At 65.0% G+C, this 21,154-nt stretch overlaps 15 non-coding genes across 15 annotated transcripts; 6 read left to right on the top strand and 9 right to left on the bottom strand.

The window, feature by feature from the left end:
• Positions 1–2,532: 2,532 nt before the first annotated feature.
• Positions 2,533–2,604, bottom strand: TRNAE-CUC (transfer RNA glutamic acid (anticodon CUC)). Its single transcript has one exon. It is a non-coding gene; the product is annotated as a tRNA-Glu (tRNA).
• Positions 2,605–2,870: 266 nt separating this feature from the next.
• Positions 2,871–2,942, bottom strand: TRNAG-UCC (transfer RNA glycine (anticodon UCC)). Its single transcript has one exon. It is a non-coding gene; the product is annotated as a tRNA-Gly (tRNA).
• A 795-nt stretch (positions 2,943–3,737) lies between these two features.
• On the bottom strand, positions 3,738–3,809 carry TRNAD-GUC (transfer RNA aspartic acid (anticodon GUC)). Its single transcript has one exon. It is a non-coding gene; the product is annotated as a tRNA-Asp (tRNA).
• A 588-nt stretch (positions 3,810–4,397) lies between these two features.
• Positions 4,398–4,480, top strand: TRNAL-CAG (transfer RNA leucine (anticodon CAG)). Its single transcript has one exon. It is a non-coding gene; the product is annotated as a tRNA-Leu (tRNA).
• A 1,787-nt stretch (positions 4,481–6,267) lies between these two features.
• On the top strand, positions 6,268–6,338 carry TRNAG-GCC (transfer RNA glycine (anticodon GCC)). The gene has a single exon. It is a non-coding gene; the product is annotated as a tRNA-Gly (tRNA).
• A 3,096-nt stretch (positions 6,339–9,434) lies between these two features.
• On the bottom strand, positions 9,435–9,506 carry TRNAE-CUC (transfer RNA glutamic acid (anticodon CUC)). The gene has a single exon. It is a non-coding gene; the product is annotated as a tRNA-Glu (tRNA).
• Positions 9,507–9,772: 266 nt separating this feature from the next.
• On the bottom strand, positions 9,773–9,844 carry TRNAG-UCC (transfer RNA glycine (anticodon UCC)). Its single transcript has one exon. It is a non-coding gene; the product is annotated as a tRNA-Gly (tRNA).
• A 795-nt stretch (positions 9,845–10,639) lies between these two features.
• On the bottom strand, positions 10,640–10,711 carry TRNAD-GUC (transfer RNA aspartic acid (anticodon GUC)). The gene has a single exon. It is a non-coding gene; the product is annotated as a tRNA-Asp (tRNA).
• A 588-nt stretch (positions 10,712–11,299) lies between these two features.
• TRNAL-CAG (transfer RNA leucine (anticodon CAG)) lies at positions 11,300–11,382 on the top strand. The gene has a single exon. It is a non-coding gene; the product is annotated as a tRNA-Leu (tRNA).
• A 1,774-nt stretch (positions 11,383–13,156) lies between these two features.
• TRNAG-GCC (transfer RNA glycine (anticodon GCC)) lies at positions 13,157–13,227 on the top strand. Its single transcript has one exon. It is a non-coding gene; the product is annotated as a tRNA-Gly (tRNA).
• Positions 13,228–16,322: 3,095 nt separating this feature from the next.
• On the bottom strand, positions 16,323–16,394 carry TRNAE-CUC (transfer RNA glutamic acid (anticodon CUC)). The gene has a single exon. It is a non-coding gene; the product is annotated as a tRNA-Glu (tRNA).
• Positions 16,395–16,660: 266 nt separating this feature from the next.
• Positions 16,661–16,732, bottom strand: TRNAG-UCC (transfer RNA glycine (anticodon UCC)). Its single transcript has one exon. It is a non-coding gene; the product is annotated as a tRNA-Gly (tRNA).
• Positions 16,733–17,527: 795 nt separating this feature from the next.
• Positions 17,528–17,599, bottom strand: TRNAD-GUC (transfer RNA aspartic acid (anticodon GUC)). The gene has a single exon. It is a non-coding gene; the product is annotated as a tRNA-Asp (tRNA).
• A 584-nt stretch (positions 17,600–18,183) lies between these two features.
• On the top strand, positions 18,184–18,266 carry TRNAL-CAG (transfer RNA leucine (anticodon CAG)). Its single transcript has one exon. It is a non-coding gene; the product is annotated as a tRNA-Leu (tRNA).
• Positions 18,267–20,040: 1,774 nt separating this feature from the next.
• On the top strand, positions 20,041–20,111 carry TRNAG-GCC (transfer RNA glycine (anticodon GCC)). Its single transcript has one exon. It is a non-coding gene; the product is annotated as a tRNA-Gly (tRNA).
• The last annotated feature ends 1,043 nt before the right edge of the window (positions 20,112–21,154 follow it).

Raw genomic sequence — 21,154 nt, 5'->3', positions numbered from 1 at the left:
AACTTTTGGCCAAAGGTCACTGGAGGCCTCTGTTGCTCGGGCCTCTTTCAATCTCCACTGAGTCCCCCGTCCCACCCCACCGCACCCCACGGTGCCCCAAACGCGCACCTAACGCACTCCCGTGTCCTGACAAAGGGACGTTTAAGCCTCTGGGCCAGTCGCGCGCCCTAAGACCTCACGGCCTTTTCCAGACGTTTTTCTCTCTTCCCTTCTCTTCTAATCTCTCTCTGCGTGTCTCTCTGTGTGTCTGTCTGTTTCTCGCGCCCTCTTCTGTCTGTCCGTCTCTGTCTCTATCTCTGTCTCCCTCTCTGTCTCCCGGTCCCTGTCTCACGCTGGCTCTCTCTCGACAGCACCCTTGCCCCCAATCAACCTCCCACTCTTTAGGTTGACTGACTTCAGGCACAGCACCGCGGGCAACCTTGTCTGGCCGGGTCCAGTCTCATGACGTGCCCTTGGATCTGGGTGGGACCTAAGCCCACCCTCCCAACACTCCCCCCACCCCCGCCCCCCAGCTAGCCATCTAGTGGTCCTTCCAGCCTCCGCCTGACCCGCCACCACAGACCTCTATCACACGAACACCTTGCCTTGCCCTGATGACGCACATCCACCGGGCTGGCCACCCCCGGCATCCCCAGGGTCGCTCCCGCCCCTCCCATGTCCCCACCCTCATCTCCACACTGGCCTGGCATAATGCTCCGAAGCCCCCAAGCCTCTGCAGCGCCGGCACCTGACTGGGCGGCCGCACTCGCTACGCGCCCTCCTGCCCTAGGGCGGCTTGGACACTCTGACATCTGGACTCCTTCTTCCACCTGCCAGCACTCAGGACACGTCTGTCCCCTCTTTTGGGTTTCCCTCACCTTTCCCTGTCCTTTGTGTCGTGCCACCCGAACAACCAGCCAGCTTCCTCCACTGCGGTCATCTATCCACAACTCACAAAACAGGGACAGGAAGGAAGTGCCTGGGGTGACAGTAAGCTTCTCTATGATCACACGGGTTCCTGCTCACAAGGCTATGCCTTTCCATGCCTGGCCTTCTACTGCCCTGACATTCCAAGCCGCTGAGAAGCCCGCGGAGTGCAGTTCTACTCTCAGACACATGGGGTCGCCAGGAGTCAGAATCCACCCCATCGCCCTTTTCAAAAGCCATCTCTTTCTTCAAATCCCGTGAACGGCCACCCCAAGGGATGAAGTTATGCTCATGCCGCAACAGGCATGAACCTTGAAGACATTCGCCGAGTCAAGTAAACCAGACCCAAAACAACAAACGTTGTATGATTTTACTTTCGTCGCGTCTGTATAACAGGTAACTTCCCAGACCAACAAAGGAGAATAGACGTTTCCCGGGGTAGCCGGGAAGGGGAAACAGGAGGCCCTCATTATGTGGGGACAGGGTTGGTTTGGGAATGACTAAAAAAAAAAAAAAAAAAAAAAAGTGGAAATGGATATTCGTGGCGGTTAGAAAAGACGGCGAACGTCCTTAAAGCCACTGAATTCTGCACTCAGAAATGGTGAAAATGGTATATTCTGTCTTAAGTATACTTTCACCACAATTAAAGACAGAGAGAGAGGGAAGGGGAGGTGAGTGGGAAGAGAACCACGAAGATACCCAAGGAACGACTGTCTGGCGTGAGGCTTGTGCGTTTCCTTGCGTGCAAACTTGATTTCTAAGAAAAAGAGTCTTGAAGCAAATATTAGACCCTCTCTGTCCGCAGGCCTTGCAAGACGCGGATGACTGCCGTCTGCCATCTACCAGGCGCGGCATCATCGATGAGTTAACAAGAGGGACGCTCGGGGTGGAAGGAGGGATGGACACCGGGATAGATATGTGGTAAGGCAGGAGTGGGATAAAATGCATGGGTCGTACAATCCGGGGGGCGGGAGTAGGGGTGTTCTCCGTCAATTTCTGTCCACGCTGAGATCTGTTGGCGCCTTGCTAATACCGTCGTGTTAGAGAGTCGGGGAAGGCTACCTGCTGCCACCGCCCCTCAGCCGTTGGGCATGTCCATTTCCCCGACGGCCCCCGGTCTCACATTCCTCTCTCCCCCTTACTCTCATCCCCCCCTCCGACCCCACCCGGACCCCCCAGCTGGCCGGGCATTCCCAGATTCCCCTTTCACGTTCTTCTGTCTCCCGGCCGCCGTCGCCCTGCTCAGGGTCTGGGCCTTCACAAGCTTGGCTCCCCCAGCCCAGGTCTGGCCTGGTAGCTGAGCCAAATGCAAGCACGCGCCAGGGCGCGCGCTGGCAGCAGCGAGGACGCGGGCTCCGCTCCTGGCCACCGCCGGCCAGAGGCTGTCCTGGCCTGTGGGCTTTGGGGCTGACAGATGCCAGAGAACGCGAGCGCCTGCGCCAGCGCCAGCGCCAGGGCGGACGAGCAAGTAGGCCTGTGGTGGGCGAGCGGGTCGAAAAGGATCGGATGGCATTGGTGGCGGCAGCGGGCCAGGCGGTGTGCTGGGCCTGCAAGCGTTGGCTAAAAGGCAGGTGTGGAGGGAGGTGCGCGGCAAGTTGTTTGTGGGCAGAGAGGAAGAAGAACGGCTTCCCTGACCGGGAATCGAACCCGGGCCGCGGCGGTGAGAGCGCCGAATCCTAACCACTAGACCACCAGGGAGCGTCGGGCCACCCGTCCTGCCTGCGCCACCTGCACTCAGCGCCTCCGCACCCCTCGGCCCCAGCCGTGGACCTTGCTCCGGCCTCCAGTCGCCCGGCCCGGCCTCCCCTCGCACTCCGCGCCCTTTTCTCTTGCTCGCAGCACCCCCAAAACGCTGGGCGCCTCCTTCCTTCTCCCACACATACACACCGAGCCAAGTGCCGACTCCGTCAGCCATACCTGGCAAGACGGCCCTGGGCTGGGCCTCTGGCAAAAAGTCAGCCCACTGCGTTGGCCGGGAATCGAACCCGGGTCAACTGCTTGGAAGGCAGCTATGCTCACCACTATACCACCAACGCCGCACGGCCCAGACGAGCCCAAGATGCCGCGCGGAACTCGCACCAGCGTGCTGCCGCCGCCGCCGCCGCCCGCCGCCGGGCGCAGACCCTTCTCGACGCCTGGCTCACCCGTCCGCGGCTCCGGGCCCTCACAGCACCACCAGCCGCCGCCCGGCGCCAGCCGAGCCCCGCCGCTCTCCACACGCCCCCGCCCCGCCCTCCTCCGCCCCGCCGCTGGGGGGCGCTCTCCCGCTCGCTTCCTCCGGCCTCCCGCCCGCAGCGGGGCGCTCCAGGGCGCGCGGCCCCCCACCCCCGGCCCTGAGCTCCCGGCTGCGGCCTGCCCCCGGGGCACGCCTGCTCCACACCTCCGGCTCGCCAAGCCCCTTCCATTCTCCGCCACGTCGCGGCCGCTCGGCGACGCTCGGCTAGGCCACAGCCGGCACCGAGACGGTGCACATCTCCGACAGGCCGCTCTCCACCTGGCACCTGGGAGCCGGAGTCGCTGGGCGGCGGTCGGCGACCCTGAGCCGGGGGGCGGAAGACACCCATCCGCTGGGGACGGGCCGCTCCTCAAGCGCTGCCGGGACCCGAGAAGGCTGCTGTGGCTGGCGGGCGACCAGGCGCCTTGGCCAGGAGGATTGGAAGGGAAGGTGGGCGGAGGGTGGGCTGTGCCCCGCAGAGGATGACGCCAAGGGCCCAGGTGGAGCGCGGAGGGCAGGGCAGGGCGGGGCAGGGCAGGGCAGGGCATTGCGCCGGCCACTGGGTCTGAGAGCGGGCGCCGGGTGCGTGGCGGCAGAGGCCAAAAAGGGCGTCTGCCTCCCCGTCGGGGAATCGAACCCCGGTCTCCCGCGTGACAGGCGGGGATACTCACCACTATACTAACGAGGACGGCGGTGGCCGTCCGGGGTGCAGAACGCTCTCCCGCCGCCGCCGCTGCACACCACGCCGACTCCGACGCCGACGCCGACGCCTCTTCCTGCCCCCTGCTCGCTGCATGCTCGGCGACAGAGCGCGCCCCGCCCACCTCCATCCTCGCCGTCCACGCAGCCTGGCACCCGGGCCGGGCCCGGGGGATACCGAAGCTCCGCGTGCGCGGCGGCCGCTTCCCTCCACGGCGGCGAAAGCGCCGGGAGAAAGAAAGGGGATCGAGCGGGCAGAAAACGTCTGCGAGGAGGAGGAGGCATTGGTGGGCGCGAGAGCTGACGTGAGGACGGAGGCCGGGGCAGCGGCTGGCGGGGCCCGGGGGACGGTGCGTGGGGGAGTTGGCCGGGCACCTCGCCGGGTCGGCCGGCCTTGGTGGCGCTCGGCTCCGAGCCTTCGCGCGCGCCGTCCGTCCGTCCGTCCGTCCGTCCGTCCGTCCGTCCGTCCGTCGGTCGCGCAGCCGCAAGGCCGTCCAGGAGGCGCGCCGACCGGCCCAGGGCACCGGCGTTGGCGCGGCGTCGCAGCCGGGCCAGCGGCGACGCGCCCACAGCCGCCGTCAGGATGGCCGAGCGGTCTAAGGCGCTGCGTTCAGGTCGCAGTCTCCCCTGGAGGCGTGGGTTCGAATCCCACTCCTGACAAGACAACCTTTTGGCAACAGCCACCTACTGTCCCCAGCCTTCACCACACACGTCTCTGCCCTTTACTGGGCGACTGTCCACGCTCGGGCCGTGCAATCCTTCTGCCTCTCCAGCCTCCAGCCCGTGGCCCCAGCCCGTGGCCCCACCCCGCTCTGACACCCTAACTTGTCAGGCACATCCCTGACAGCTAGGATGCTCCAGCGCCTTGAACCCCTCTGGTAACTGCCTTTCCGGCCAGCCCCAGCCCAACTGCCCACCATGAAACTCACCCCTCCTACCTGCCTGCCCCCGCATCCGCGCGGTTTCTCGACTTCCCATCACAGCTACCTCCTCTCTCTTACCCCTGTCCTCTCTCTGCCCTCGCCCTTTCCCTCTTCCCTCTGTCTTTCACCTCTCCCTCTCCCTCTCTCTCTGTCTTTGTCAGGCCCCGATTACCCAACAAGCAAGGTAGGCACGGGTCCAATTGTTAGGCTTCCCACCAATCTGCAGCTCACGATCTCACCGCTCTCCCACCACAGCAAGGATGTGGTGAAGCCCACTTGAAACCGCTCACCACAGAGTAGGGAGCCAATACAGTGGAGCCCGCCCGTGCGCGCGACCCTGGCTCAACGCAAGCCGCTGCTCACCGGCCTTCCTGGTTAATCCGCCCCTGGTCTTTAGCCCCGTTTGCCTGCGTGTGTCTGTGGGCTCCATCTGGCCCGTGCGGAAAGCCCTCCCCGGTGGTCCTCCACCTTCTGCCCGCTGAACGGCAGCAACTCGCTTTTGCCCTGCGCTGCTGCAAGCAGCACCACACCACCCAAAACCTTGGCCATCATCCCGCCCTTTCCACACCAGCCTCCTGCCCATTCCTCTCTCCCGCCCCGAATCCCCTTCCCACTAACACCCGCTGCGCCCTCTCTTCAGCCCGTGGTCTCCGCGCTTGTTGAGTTTGGGGACCTTGCCTCCCCACACCGGCCATGCCGCTGCATTTTCAGCCCCACCACCGGCTGGCGAGGAGAAGCCAGAGCCGGGCACAGGGCCCGGTCCACCTCGGGCGTGCCACATCCCAGTTCCACGCGGGTAGCCGCTGCCTGGGAGCAGACCCACCGCGCCAACGACCTCTCTGCTGCCGAAGAGCTCTTTCGATGGGTCGGCCGGCTCCCGCTCCACAACCCACCCCCTCCAGCACAGCATCCTAAGGAGTGAGGCTGGCCGGAGGACGGAGGGCGGAAGGCAGGCTCAGACCGCTGTGGCCACTTTGTCCGACGTCCCGCCGCTGGCAGGCAGCCGCCACAGGAGGATGCAGGCGTCCCGCTCCCTTGCTCCCGGACTTCCTGTGCCCACACCCCCAAGCACGGGCGAGAAAACTGGCCGCCCAAGGGGGTCCTGGGGGTGCATGCCGGGGGTCGCCGCCGGGACAGCTGTGAGCACCTCTGCGCGCCACAGGCCACCTGGCCTGGCTGGGATTGGCGCTGGCCGACCAGGCTCCTTCGGGCTCTAGGCTTCCTCCCAGCCACGGGATGGGCAGGGACTACCTCTCTCCCTCCGCCTCCGTCCAGGACCCTCGACACGCCTGGCACCTGCCTCTCTTCCACGTCGGTCGCCCAGACCCCTTCCCTTGCCCGCCCGTCCCGCCCACCCGCACCAGGCCGCCGGCCCCAGGCTGGCCGCCGCCGCCTGCCTAGCTCTAGGGGAGCAGAGAGACAGACGCCCCGGCCAGGTAGTGAGCAGCGTCCTGAGCCCAGCGGCGGGCCAGCGAAGACAGGGCAGGGGCACAGGCTGGAGCCAGCCGCCCGGACGCCGGCAGCGCATGGGTGGTTCAGTGGTAGAATTCTCGCCTGCCACGCGGGAGGCCCGGGTTCGATTCCCGGCCCATGCAGTCCCCTGTCCCCTTTTGGTCGCTCTGCCCCAATTCACACCGCCGACTGCTCAGTGCTTGCTCTGCTCTGCTCTGGCTCTCCTACTACACTCGGGGCAACTCTCCCAGAGCCCTGGGGCTCCGCTCCCACCTGCGGCCCAGCAGTGTGCCAGTGCCCTGCGCCTCTCCCACACCCTGGGGCCGAAAGCACACCGCGCTCCGGCGCCGACCTCCAGTGGCCTCTACCCCAACACTTCTCCCGGGCAGCCACCCTTTTCTCTTCATCACCCTGACGAAACCTTAGCCACACGTTTCACTTCACAGAGGACCACCGTGCAACATGCCTCTTCCCATCTCACCACCCTTCCTGGCCACGCTCCCAAAATGACACCATCCTTGCTGGACCATTACCAAGGAAGTCGCACGGCCGGATCCATACTCGGAAAAGCAACGCATTACGCTCCCCTACCGTGTCCTGGTCATCATCGCGCACGAGAAAATGAAAGTCCTGTCAGTGCAGTCACTTTAGCCCACTCCTCCACAACACAGTGGTAAACACGCCCCTTCCTTGCCCGCCTCCCCCTTACCACGATCCAAACTTTTGGCCAAAGGTCACTGGAGGCCTCTGTTGCTCGGGCCTCTTTCAATCTCCACTGAGTCCCCCGTCCCACCCCACCGCACCCCACGGTGCCCCAAACGCGCACCTAACGCACTCCCGTGTCCTGACAAAGGGACGTTTAAGCCTCTGGGCCAGTCGCGCGCCCTAAGACCTCACGGCCTTTTCCAGACGTTTTTCTCTCTTCCCTTCTCTTCTAATCTCTCTCTGCGTGTCTCTCTGTGTGTCTGTCTGTTTCTCACGCCCTCTTCTGTCTGTCCGTCTCTGTCTCTATCTCTGTCTCCCTCTCTGTCTCCCGGTCCCTGTCTCACGCTGGCTCTCTCTCGACAGCACCCTTGCCCCCAATCAACCTCCCACTCTTTAGGTTGACTGACTTCAGGCACAGCACCGCGGGCAACCTTGTCTGGCCGGGTCCAGTCTCATGACGTGCCCTTGGATCTGGGTGGGACCTAAGCCCACCCTCCCAACACTCCCCCCCCCGCCCCCCAGCTAGCCATCTAGTGGTCCTTCCAGCCTCCGCCTGACCCGCCACCACAGACCTCTATCACACGAACACCTTGCCTTGCCCTGATGACGCACATCCACCGGGCTGGCCACCCCCGGCATCCCCAGGGTCGCTCCCGCCCCTCCCATGTCCCCACCCTCATCTCCACACTGGCCTGGCATAATGCTCCGAAGCCCCCAAGCCTCTGCAGCGCCGGCACCTGACTGGGCGGCCGCACTCGCTACGCGCCCTCCTGCCCTAGGGCGGCTTGGACACTCTGACATCTGGACTCCTTCTTCCACCTGCCAGCACTCAGGACACGTCTGTCCCCTCTTTTGGGTTTCCCTCACCTTTCCCTGTCCTTTGTGTCGTGCCACCCGAACAACCAGCCAGCTTCCTCCACTGCGGTCATCTATCCACAACTCACAAAACAGGGACAGGAAGGAAGTGCCTGGGGTGACAGTAAGCTTCTCTATGATCACACGGGTTCCTGCTCACAAGGCTATGCCTTTCCATGCCTGGCCTTCTACTGCCCTGACATTCCAAGCCGCTGAGAAGCCCGCGGAGTGCAGTTCTACTCTCAGACACATGGGGTCGCCAGGAGTCAGAATCCACCCCATCGCCCTTTTCAAAAGCCATCTCTTTCTTCAAATCCCGTGAACGGCCACCCCAAGGGATGAAGTTATGCTCATGCCGCAACAGGCATGAACCTTGAAGACATTCGCCGAGTCAAGTAAACCAGACCCAAAACAACAAACGTTGTATGATTTTACTTTCGTCGCGTCTGTATAACAGGTAACTTCCCAGACCGACAAAGGAGAATAGACGTTTCCCGGGGTAGCCGGGAAGGGGAAACAGGAGGCCCTCATTATGTGGGGACAGGGTTGGTTTGGGAATGACTAAAAAAAAAAAAAAAAGTGGAAATGGATATTCGTGGCGGTTAGAAAAGACGGCGAACGTCCTTAAAGCCACTGAATTCTGCACTCAGAAATGGTGAAAATGGTATATTCTGTCTTAAGTATACTTTCACCACAATTAAAGACAGAGAGAGAGGGAAGGGGAGGTGAGTGGGAAGAGAACCACGAAGATACCCAAGGAACGACTGTCTGGCGTGAGGCTTGTGCGTTTCCTTGCGTGCAAACTTGATTTCTAAGAAAAAGAGTCTTGAAGCAAATATTAGACCCTCTCTGTCCGCAGGCCTTGCAAGACGCGGATGACTGCCGTCTGCCATCTACCAGGCGCGGCATCATCGATGAGTTAACAAGAGGGACGCTCGGGGTGGAAGGAGGGATGGACACCGGGATAGATATGTGGTAAGGCAGGAGTGGGATAAAATGCATGGGTCGTACAATCCGGGGGGCGGGAGTAGGGGTGTTCTCCGTCAATTTCTGTCCACGCTGAGATCTGTTGGCGCCTTGCTAATACCGTCGTGTTAGAGAGTCGGGGAAGGCTACCTGCTGCCACCGCCCCTCAGCCGTTGGGCATGTCCATTTCCCCGACGGCCCCCGGTCTCACATTCCTCTCTCCCCCTTACTCTCATCCCCCCCTCCGACCCCACCCGGACCCCCCAGCTGGCCGGGCATTCCCAGATTCCCCTTTCACGTTCTTCTGTCTCCCGGCCGCCGTCGCCTGCTCAGGGTCTGGGCCTTCACAAGCTTGGCTCCCCCAGCCCAGGTCTGGCCTGGTAGCTGAGCCAAATGCAAGCACGCGCCAGGGCGCGCGCTGGCAGCAGCGAGGACGCGGGCTCCGCTCCTGGCCACCGCCGGCCAGAGGCTGTCCTGGCCTGTGGGCTTTGGGGCTGACAGATGCCAGAGAACGCGAGCGCCTGCGCCAGCGCCAGCGCCAGGGCGGACGAGCAAGTAGGCCTGTGGTGGGCGAGCGGGTCGAAAAGGATCGGATGGCATTGGTGGCGGCAGCGGGCCAGGCGGTGTGCTGGGCCTGCAAGCGTTGGCTAAAAGGCAGGTGTGGAGGGAGGTGCGCGGCAAGTTGTTTGTGGGCAGAGAGGAAGTAGAACGGCTTCCCTGACCGGGAATCGAACCCGGGCCGCGGCGGTGAGAGCGCCGAATCCTAACCACTAGACCACCAGGGAGCGTCGGGCCACCCGTCCTGCCTGCGCCACCTGCACTCAGCGCCTCCGCACCCCTCGGCCCCAGCCGTGGACCTTGCTCCGGCCTCCAGTCGCCCGGCCCGGCCTCCCCTCGCACTCCGCGCCCTTTTCTCTTGCTCGCAGCACCCCCAAAACGCTGGGCGCCTCCTTCCTTCTCCCACACATACACACCGAGCCAAGTGCCGACTCCGTCAGCCATACCTGGCAAGACGGCCCTGGGCTGGGCCTCTGGCAAAAAGTCAGCCCACTGCGTTGGCCGGGAATCGAACCCGGGTCAACTGCTTGGAAGGCAGCTATGCTCACCACTATACCACCAACGCCGCACGGCCCAGACGAGCCCAAGATGCCGCGCGGAACTCGCACCAGCGTGCTGCCGCCGCCGCCGCCGCCCGCCGCCGGGCGCAGACCCTTCTCGACGCCTGGCTCACCCGTCCGCGGCTCCGGGCCCTCACAGCACCACCAGCCGCCGCCCGGCGCCAGCCGAGCCCCGCCGCTCTCCACACGCCCCCGCCCCGCCCTCCTCCGCCCCGCCGCTGGGGGGCGCTCTCCCGCTCGCTTCCTCCGGCCTCCCGCCCGCAGCGGGGCGCTCCAGGGCGCGCGGCCCCCCACCCCCGGCCCTGAGCTCCCGGCTGCGGCCTGCCCCCGGGGCACGCCTGCTCCACACCTCCGGCTCGCCAAGCCCCTTCCATTCTCCGCCACGTCGCGGCCGCTCGGCGACGCTCGGCTAGGCCACAGCCGGCACCGAGACGGTGCACATCTCCGACAGGCCGCTCTCCACCTGGCACCTGGGAGCCGGAGTCGCTGGGCGGCGGTCGGCGACCCTGAGCCGGGGGGCGGAAGACACCCATCCGCTGGGGACGGGCCGCTCCTCAAGCGCTGCCGGGACCCGAGAAGGCTGCTGTGGCTGGCGGGCGACCAGGCGCCTTGGCCAGGAGGATTGGAAGGGAAGGTGGGCGGAGGGTGGGCTGTGCCCCGCAGAGGATGACGCCAAGGGCCCAGGTGGAGCGCGGAGGGCAGGGCAGGGCGGGGCAGGGCAGGGCAGGGCATTGCGCCGGCCACTGGGTCTGAGAGCGGGCGCCGGGTGCGTGGCGGCAGAGGCCAAAAAGGGCGTCTGCCTCCCCGTCGGGGAATCGAACCCCGGTCTCCCGCGTGACAGGCGGGGATACTCACCACTATACTAACGAGGACGGCGGTGGCCGTCCGGGGTGCAGAACGCTCTCCCGCCGCCGCCGCTGCACACCACGCCGACTCCGACGCCGACGCCGACGCCTCTTCCTGCCCCCTGCTCGCTGCATGCTCGGCGACAGAGCGCGCCCCGCCCACCTCCATCCTCGCCGTCCACGCAGCCTGGCACCCGGGCCGGGCCCGGGGGATACCGAAGCTCCGCGTGCGCGGCGGCCGCTTCCCTCCACGGCGGCGAAAGCGCCGGGAGAAAGAAAGGGGATCGAGCGGGCAGAAAACGTCTGCGAGGAGGAGGAGGCATTGGTGGGCGCGAGAGCTGACGTGAGGACGGAGGCCGGGGCAGCGGCTGGCGGGGCCCGGGGGACGGTGCGTGGGGGAGTTGGCCGGGCACCTCGCCGGGTCGGCCGGCCTTGGTGGCGCTCGGCTCCGAGCCTTCGCGCGCGCCGTCCGTCCGTCCGTCCGTCCGTCCGTCCGTCCGTCCGTCCGTCGGTCGCGCAGCCGCAAGGCCGTCCAGGAGGCGCGCCGACCGGCCCAGGGCACCGGCGTTGGCGCGGCGTCGCAGCCGGGCCAGCGGCGACGCGCCCACAGCCGCCGTCAGGATGGCCGAGCGGTCTAAGGCGCTGCGTTCAGGTCGCAGTCTCCCCTGGAGGCGTGGGTTCGAATCCCACTCCTGACAAGACAACCTTTTGGCAACAGCCACCTACTGTCCCCAGCCTTCACCACACGCGTCTCTGCCCTTTACTGGGCGACTGTCCACGCTCGGGCCGTGCAATCCTTCTGCCTCTCCAGCCTCCAGCCCGTGGCCCCACCCCGCTCCGACACCCTAACTTGTCAGGCACATCCCTGACAGCTAGGATGCTCCAGCGCCTTGAACCCCTCTGGTAACTGCCTTTCCGGCCAGCCCCAGCCCAACTGCCCACCATGAAACTCACCCCTCCTACCTGCCTGCCCCCGCATCCGCGCGGTTTCTCGACTTCCCATCACAGCTACCTCCTCTCTCTTACCCCTGTCCTCTCTCTGCCCTCGCCCTTTCCCTCTTCCCTCTGTCTTTCACCTCTCCCTCTCCCTCTCTCTCTGTCTTTGTCAGGCCCCGATTACCCAACAAGCAAGGTAGGCACGGGTCCAATTGTTAGGCTTCCCACCAATCTGCAGCTCACGATCTCACCGCTCTCCCACCACAGCAAGGATGTGGTGAAGCCCACTTGAAACCGCTCACCACAGAGTAGGGAGCCAATACAGTGGAGCCCGCCCGTGCGCGCGACCCTGGCTCAACGCAAGCCGCTGCTCACCGGCCTTCCTGGTTAATCCGCCCCTGGTCTTTAGCCCCGTTTGCCTGCGTGTGTCTGTGGGCTCCATCTGGCCCGTGCGGAAAGCCCTCCCCGGTGGTCCTCCACCTTCTGCCCGCTGAACGGCAGCAACTCGCTTTTGCCCTGCGCTGCTGCAAGCAGCACCACACCACCCAAAACCTTGGCCATCATCCCGCCCTTTCCACACCAGCCTCCTGCCCATTCCTCTCTCCCGCCCCGAATCCCCTTCCCACTAACACCCGCTGCGCCCTCTCTTCAGCCCGTGGTCTCCGCGCTTGTTGAGTTTGGGGACCTTGCCTCCCCACACCGGCCATGCCGCTGCATTTTCAGCCCCACCACCGGCTGGCGAGGAGAAGCCAGAGCCGGGCACAGGGCCCGGTCCACCTCGGGCGTGCCACATCCCAGTTCCACGCGGGTAGCCGCTGCCTGGGAGCAGACCCACCGCGCCAACGACCTCTCTGCTGCCGAAGAGCTCTTTCGATGGGTCGGCCGGCTCCCGCTCCACAACCCACCCCCTCCAGCACAGCATCCTAAGGAGTGCGGCTGGCCGGAGGACGGAGGGCGGAAGGCAGGCTCAGACCGCTGTGGCCACTTTGTCCGACGTCCCGCCGCTGGCAGGCAGCCGCCACAGGAGGATGCAGGCGTCCCGCTCCCTTGCTCCCGGACTTCCTGTGCCCACACCCCCAAGCACGGGCGAGAAAACTGGCCGCCCAAGGGGGTCCTGGGGGTGCATGCCGGGGGTCGCCGCCGGGACAGCTGTGAGCACCTCTGCGCGCCACAGGCCACCTGGCCTGGCTGGGATTGGCGCTGGCCGACCAGGCTCCTTCGGGCTCTAGGCTTCCTCCCAGCCACGGGATGGGCAGGGACTACCTCTCTCCCTCCGCCTCCGTCCAGGACCCTCGACACGCCTGGCACCTGCCTCTCTTCCACGTCGGTCGCCCAGACCCCTTCCCTTGCCCGCCCGTCCCGCCCACCCGCACCAGGCCGCCGGCCCCAGGCTGGCCGCCGCCGCCTGCCTAGCTCTAGGGGAGCAGAGAGACAGACGCCCCGGCCAGGTAGTGAGCAGCGTCCTGAGCCCAGCGGCGGGCCAGCGAAGACAGGGCAGGGGCACAGGCTGGAGCCAGCCGCCCGGACGCCGGCAGCGCATGGGTGGTTCAGTGGTAGAATTCTCGCCTGCCACGCGGGAGGCCCGGGTTCGATTCCCGGCCCATGCAGTCCCCTGTCCCCTTTTGGTCGCTCTGCCCCAATTCACGCCGCCGACTGCTCAGTGCTTGCTCTGCTCTGCTCTGGCTCTCCTACTACACTCGGGGCAACTCTCCCAGAGCCCTGGGGCTCCGCTCCCACCTGCGGCCCAGCAGTGTGCCAGTGCCCTGCGCCTCTCCCACACCCTGGGGCCGAAAGCACACCGCGCTCCGGCGCCGACCTCCAGTGGCCTCTACCCCAACACTTCTCCCGGGCAGCCACCCTTTTCTCTTCATCACCCTGACGAAACCTTAGCCACACGTTTCACTTCACAGAGGACCACCGTGCAACATGCCTCTTCCCATCTCACCACCCTTCCTGGCCACGCTCCCAAAATGACACCATCCTTGCTGGACCATTACCAAGGAAGTCGCACGGCCGGATCCATACTCGGAAAAGCAACGCATTACGCTCCCCTACCGTGTCCTGGTCATCATCGCGCACGAGAAAATGAAAGTCCTGTCAGTGCAGTCACTTTAGCCCACTCCTCCACAACACAGTGGTAAACACGCCCCTTCCTTGCCCGCCTCCCCCTTACCACGATCCAAACTTTTGGCCAAAGGTCACTGGAGGCCTCTGTTGCTCGGGCCTCTTTCAATCTCCACTGAGTCCCCCGTCCCACCCCACCGCACCCCACGGTGCCCCAAACGCGCACCTAACGCACTCCCGTGTCCTGACAAAGGGACGTTTAAGCCTCTGGGCCAGTCGCGCGCCCTAAGACCTCACGGCCTTTTCCAGACGTTTTTCTCTCTTCCCTTCTCTTCTAATCTCTCTCTGCGTGTCTCTCTGTGTGTCTGTCTGTTTCTCGCGCCCTCTTCTGTCTGTCCGTCTCTGTCTCTATCTCTGTCTCCCTCTCTGTCTCCCGGTCCCTGTCTCACGCTGGCTCTCTCTCGACAGCACCCTTGCCCCCAATCAACCTCCCACTCTTTAGGTTGACTGACTTCAGGCACAGCACCGCGGGCAACCTTGTCTGGCCGGGTCCAGTCTCATGACGTGCCCTTGGATCTGGGTGGGACCTAAGCCCACCCTCCCAACACTCCCCCCCCCGCCCCCCAGCTAGCCATCTAGTGGTCCTTCCAGCCTCCGCCTGACCCGCCACCACAGACCTCTATCACACGAACACCTTGCCTTGCCCTGATGACGCACATCCACCGGGCTGGCCACCCCCGGCATCCCCAGGGTCGCTCCCGCCCCTCCCATGTCCCCACCCTCATCTCCACACTGGCCTGGCATAATGCTCCGAAGCCCCCAAGCCTCTGCAGCGCCGGCACCTGACTGGGCGGCCGCACTCGCTACGCGCCCTCCTGCCCTAGGGCGGCTTGGACACTCTGACATCTGGACTCCTTCTTCCACCTGCCAGCACTCAGGACACGTCTGTCCCCTCTTTTGGGTTTCCCTCACCTTTCCCTGTCCTTTGTGTCGTGCCACCCGAACAACCAGCCAGCTTCCTCCACTGCGGTCATCTATCCACAACTCACAAAACAGGGACAGGAAGGAAGTGCCTGGGGTGACAGTAAGCTTCTCTATGATCACACGGGTTCCTGCTCACAAGGCTATGCCTTTCCATGCCTGGCCTTCTACTGCCCTGACATTCCAAGCCGCTGAGAAGCCCGCGGAGTGCAGTTCTACTCTCAGACACATGGGGTCGCCAGGAGTCAGAATCCACCCCATCGCCCTTTTCAAAAGCCATCTCTTTCTTCAAATCCCGTGAACGGCCACCCCAAGGGATGAAGTTATGCTCATGCCGCAACAGGCATGAACCTTGAAGACATTCGCCGAGTCAAGTAAACCAGACCCAAAACAACAAACGTTGTATGATTTTACTTTCGTCGCGTCTGTATAACAGGTAACTTCCCAGACCAACAAAGGAGAATAGACGTTTCCCGGGGTAGCCGGGAAGGGGAAACAGGAGGCCCTCATTATGTGGGGACAGGGTTGGTTTGGGAATGACTAAAAAAAAAAAAAAGTGGAAATGGATATTCGTGGCGGTTAGAAAAGACGGCGAACGTCCTTAAAGCCACTGAATTCTGCACTCAGAAATGGTGAAAATGGTATATTCTGTCTTAAGTATACTTTCACCACAATTAAAGACAGAGAGAGAGGGAAGGGGAGGTGAGTGGGAAGAGAACCACGAAGATACCCAAGGAACGACTGTCTGGCGTGAGGCTTGTGCGTTTCCTTGCGTGCAAACTTGATTTCTAAGAAAAAGAGTCTTGAAGCAAATATTAGACCCTCTCTGTCCGCAGGCCTTGCAAGACGCGGATGACTGCCGTCTGCCATCTACCAGGCGCGGCATCATCAATGAGTTAACAAGAGGGACGTTCGGGGTGGAAGGAGGGATGGACACCGGGATAGATATGTGGTAAGGCAGGAGTGGGATAAAATGCATGGGTCGTACAATCCGGGGGGCGGGAGTAGGGGTGTTCTCCGTCAATTTCTGTCCACGCTGAGATCTGTTGGCGCCTTGCTAATACCGTCGTGTTAGAGAGTCGGGGAAGGCTACCTGCTGCCACCGCCCCTCAGCCGTTGGGCATGTCCATTTCCCCGACGGCCCCCGGTCTCACATTCCTCTCTCCCCCTTACTCTCATCCCCCCCTCCGACCCCACCCGGACCCCCCAGCTGGCCGGGCATTCCCAGATTCCCCTTTCACGTTCTTCTGTCTCCCGGCCGCCGTCGCCCTGCTCAGGGTCTGGGCCTTCACAAGCTTGGCTCCCCCAGCCCAGGTCTGGCCTGGTAGCTGAGCCAAATGCAAGCACGCGCCAGGGCGCGCGCTGGCAGCAGCGAGGACGCGGGCTCCGCTCCTGGCCACCGCCGGCCAGAGGCTGTCCTGGCCTGTGGGCTTTGGGGCTGACAGATGCCAGAGAACGCGAGCGCCTGCGCCAGCGCCAGCGCCAGGGCGGACGAGCAAGTAGGCCTGTGGTGGGCGAGCGGGTCGAAAAGGATCGGATGGCATTGGTGGCGGCAGCGGGCCAGGCGGTGTGCTGGGCCTGCAAGCGTTGGCTAAAAGGCAGGTGTGGAGGGAGGTGCGCGGCAAGTTGTTTGTGGGCAGAGAGGAAGAAGAACGGCTTCCCTGACCGGGAATCGAACCCGGGCCGCGGCGGTGAGAGCGCCGAATCCTAACCACTAGACCACCAGGGAGCGTCGGGCCACCCGTCCTGCCTGCGCCACCTGCACTCAGCGCCTCCGCACCCCTCGGCCCCAGCCGTGGACCTTGCTCCGGCCTCCAGTCGCCCGGCCCGGCCTCCCCTCGCACTCCGCGCCCTTTTCTCTTGCTCGCAGCACCCCCAAAACGCTGGGCGCCTCCTTCCTTCTCCCACACATACACACCGAGCCAAGTGCCGACTCCGTCAGCCATACCTGGCAAGACGGCCCTGGGCTGGGCCTCTGGCAAAAAGTCAGCCCACTGCGTTGGCCGGGAATCGAACCCGGGTCAACTGCTTGGAAGGCAGCTATGCTCACCACTATACCACCAACGCCGCACGGCCCAGACGAGCCCAAGATGCCGCGCGGAACTCGCACCAGCGTGCTGCCGCCGCCGCCGCCGCCCGCCGCCGGGCGCAGACCCTTCTCGACGCCTGGCTCACCCGTCCGCGGCTCCGGGCCCTCACAGCACCACCAGCCGCCGCCCGGCGCCAGCCGAGCCCCGCCGCTCTCCACACGCCCCCGCCCCGCCCTCCTCCGCCCCGCCGCTGGGGGGCGCTCTCCCGCTCGCTTCCTCCGGCCTCCCGCCCGCAGCGGGGCGCTCCAGGGCGCGCGGCCCCCCACCCCCGGCCCTGAGCTCCCGGCTGCGGCCTGCCCCCGGGGCACGCCTGCTCCACACCTCCGGCTCGCCAAGCCCCTTCCATTCTCCGCCACGTCGCGGCCGCTCGGCGACGCTCGGCTAGGCCACAGCCGGCACCGAGACGGTGCACATCTCCGACAGGCCGCTCTCCACCTGGCACCTGGGAGCCGGAGTCGCTGGGCGGCGGTCGGCGACCCTGAGCCGGGGGGCGGAAGACACCCATCCGCTGGGGACGGGCCGCTCCTCAAGCGCTGCCGGGACCCGAGAAGGCTGCTGTGGCTGGCGGGCGACCAGGCGCCTTGGCCAGGAGGATTGGAAGGGAAGGTGGGCGGAGGGTGGGCTGTGCCCCGCAGAGGATGACGCCAAGGGCCCAGGTGGAGCGCGGAGGGCAGGGCAGGGCGGGGCAGGGCAGGGCAGGGCATTGCGCCGGCCACTGGGTCTGAGAGCGGGCGCCGGGTGCGTGGCGGCAGAGGCCAAAAAGGGCGTCTGCCTCCCCGTCGGGGAATCGAACCCCGGTCTCCCGCGTGACAGGCAGGGATACTCACCACTATACTAACGAGGACGGCGGTGGCCGTCCGGGGTGCAGAACGCTCTCCCGCCGCCGCCGCTGCACACCACGCCGACTCCGACGCCGACGCCGACGCCTCTTCCTGCCCCCTGCTCGCTGCATGCTCGGCGACAGAGCGCGCCCCGCCCACCTCCATCCTCGCCGTCCACGCAGCCTGGCACCCGGGCCGGGCCCGGGGGATACCGAAGCTCCGCGTGCGCGGCGGCCGCTTCCCTCCACGGCGGCGAAAGCGCCGGGAGAAAGAAAGGGGATCGAGCGGGCAGAAAACGTCTGCGAGGAGGAGGAGGCATTGGTGGGCGCGAGAGCTGACGTGAGGACGGAGGCCGGGGCAGCGGCTGGCGGGGCCCGGGGGACGGTGCGTGGGGGAGTTGGCCGGGCACCTCGCCGGGTCGGCCGGCCTTGGTGGCGCTCGGCTCCGAGCCTTCGCGCGCGCCGTCCGTCCGTCCGTCCGTCCGTCCGTCCGTCCGTCCGTCGGTCGCGCAGCCGCAAGGCCGTCCAGGAGGCGCGCCGACCGGCCCAGGGCACCGGCGTTGGCGCGGCGTCGCAGCCGGGCCAGCGGCGACGCGCCCACAGCCGCCGTCAGGATGGCCGAGCGGTCTAAGGCGCTGCGTTCAGGTCGCAGTCTCCCCTGGAGGCGTGGGTTCGAATCCCACTCCTGACAAGACAACCTTTTGGCAACAGCCACCTACTGTCCCCAGCCTTCACCACACGCGTCTCTGCCCTTTACTGGGCGACTGTCCACGCTCGGGCCGTGCAATCCTTCTGCCTCTCCAGCCTCCAGCCCGTGGCCCCACCCCGCTCCGACACCCTAACTTGTCAGGCACATCCCTGACAGCTAGGATGCTCCAGCGCCTTGAACCCCTCTGGTAACTGCCTTTCCGGCCAGCCCCAGCCCAACTGCCCACCATGAAACGCACCCCTCCTACCTGCCTGCCCCCGCATCCGCGCGGTTTCTCGACTTCCCATCACAGCTACCTCCTCTCTCTTACCCCTGTCCTCTCTCTGCCCTCGCCCTTTCCCTCTTCCCTCTGTCTTTCACCTCTCCCTCTCCCTCTCTCTCTGTCTTTGTCAGGCCCCGATTACCCAACAAGCAAGGTAGGCACGGGTCCAATTGTTAGGCTTCCCACCAATCTGCAGCTCACGATCTCACCGCTCTCCCACCACAGCAAGGATGTGGTGAAGCCCACTTGAAACCGCTCACCACAGAGTAGGGAGCCAATACAGTGGAGCCCGCCCGTGCGCGCGACCCTGGCTCAACGCAAGCCGCTGCTCACCGGCCTTCCTGGTTAATCCGCCCCTGGTCTTTAGCCCCGTTTGCCTGCGTGTGTCTGTGGGCTCCATCTGGCCCGTGCGGAAAGCCCTCCCCGGTGGTCCTCCACCTTCTGCCCGCTGAACGGCAGCAACTCGCTTTTGCCCTGCGCTGCTGCAAGCAGCACCACACCACCCAAAACCTTGGCCATCATCCCGCCCTTTCCACACCAGCCTCCTGCCCATTCCTCTCTCCCGCCCCGAATCCCCTTCCCACTAACACCCGCTGCGCCCTCTCTTCAGCCCGTGGTCTCCAAGCTTGTTGAGTTTGGGGACCTTGCCTCCCCACACCGGCCATGCCGCTGCATTTTCAGCCCCACCACCGGCTGGCGAGGAGAAGCCAGAGCCGGGCACAGGGCCCGGTCCACCTCGGGCGTGCCACATCCCAGTTCCACGCGGGTAGCCGCTGCCTGGGAGCAGACCCACCGCGCCAACGACCTCTCTGCTGCCGAAGAGCTCTTTCGATGGGTCGGCCGGCTCCCGCTCCACAACCCACCCCCTCCAGCACAGCATCCTAAGGAGTGCGGCTGGCCGGAGGACGGAGGGCGGAAGGCAGGCTCAGACCGCTGTGGCCACTTTGTCCGACGTCCCGCCGCTGGCAGGCAGCCGCCACAGGAGGATGCAGGCGTCCCGCTCCCTTGCTCCCGGACTTCCTGTGCCCACACCCCCAAGCACGGGCGAGAAAACTGGCCGCCCAAGGGGGTCCTGGGGGTGCATGCCGGGGGTCGCCGCCGGGACAGCTGTGAGCACCTCTGCGCGCCACAGGCCACCTGGCCTGGCTGGGATTGGCGCTGGCCGACCAGGCTCCTTCGGGCTCTAGGCTTCCTCCCAGCCACGGGATGGGCAGGGACTACCTCTCTCCCTCCGCCTCCGTCCAGGACCCTCGACACGCCTGGCACCTGCCTCTCTTCCACGTCGGTCGCCCAGACCCCTTCCCTTGCCCGCCCGTCCCGCCCACCCGCACCAGGCCGCCGGCCCCAGGCTGGCCGCCGCCGCCTGCCTAGCTCTAGGGGAGCAGAGAGACAGACGCCCCGGCCAGGTAGTGAGCAGCGTCCTGAGCCCAGCGGCGGGCCAGCGAAGACAGGGCAGGGGCACAGGCTGGAGCCAGCCGCCCGGACGCCGGCAGCGCATGGGTGGTTCAGTGGTAGAATTCTCGCCTGCCACGCGGGAGGCCCGGGTTCGATTCCCGGCCCATGCAGTCCCCTGTCCCCTTTTGGTCGCTCTGCCCCAATTCACGCCGCCGACTGCTCAGTGCTTGCTCTGCTCTGCTCTGGCTCTCCTACTACACTCGGGGCAACTCTCCCAGAGCCCTGGGGCTCCGCTCCCACCTGCGGCCCAGCAGTGTGCCAGTGCCCTGCGCCTCTCCCACACCCTGGGGCCGAAAGCACACCGCGCTCCGGCGCCGACCTCCAGTGGCCTCTACCCCAACACTTCTCCCGGGCAGCCACCCTTTTCTCTTCATCACCCTGACGAAACCTTAGCCACACGTTTCACTTCACAGAGGACCACCGTGCAACATGCCTCTTCCCATCTCACCACCCTTCCTGGCCACGCTCCCAAAATGACACCATCCTTGCTGGACCATTACCAAGGAAGTCGCACGGCCGGATCCATACTCGGAAAAGCAACGCATTACGCTCCCCTACCGTGTCCTGGTCATCATCGCGCACGAGAAAATGAAAGTCCTGTCAGTGCAGTCACTTTAGCCCACTCCTCCACAACACAGTGGTAAACACGCCCCTTCCTTGCCCGCCTCCCCCTTACCACGATCCAAACTTTTGGCCAAAGGTCACTGGAGGCCTCTGTTGCTCGGGCCTCTTTCAATCTCCACTGAGTCCCCCGTCCCACCCCACCGCACCCCACGGTGCCCCAAACGCGCACCTAACGCACTCCCGTGTCCTGACAAAGGGACGTTTAAGCCTCTGGGCCAGTCGCGCGCCCTAAGACCTCACGGCCTTTTCCAGACGTTTTTCTCTCTTCCCTTCTCTTCTAATCTCTCTCTGCGTGTCTCTCTGTGTGTCTGTCTGTTTCTCGCGCCCTCTTCTGTCTGTCCGTCTCTGTCTCTATCTCTGTCTCCCTCTCTGTCTCCCGGTCCCTGTCTCACGCTGGCTCTCTCTCGACAGCACCCTTGCCCCCAATCAACCTCCCACTCTTTAGGTTGACTGACTTCAGGCACAGCACCGCGGGCAACCTTGTCTGGCCGGGTCCAGTCTCATGACGTGCCCTTGGATCTGGGTGGGA

The sequence above is a fragment of the Elephas maximus genome, chromosome 3 (genome assembly GCF_024166365.1).
Source record: "Elephas maximus indicus isolate mEleMax1 chromosome 3, mEleMax1 primary haplotype, whole genome shotgun sequence".
In the NCBI taxonomy this organism is placed as follows: Eukaryota; Metazoa; Chordata; class Mammalia; order Proboscidea; family Elephantidae; genus Elephas; species Elephas maximus.
The sequence above is the reverse complement of the archived record's forward strand: the minus strand, read 5'-3'. Positions and strand labels throughout refer to the sequence as shown.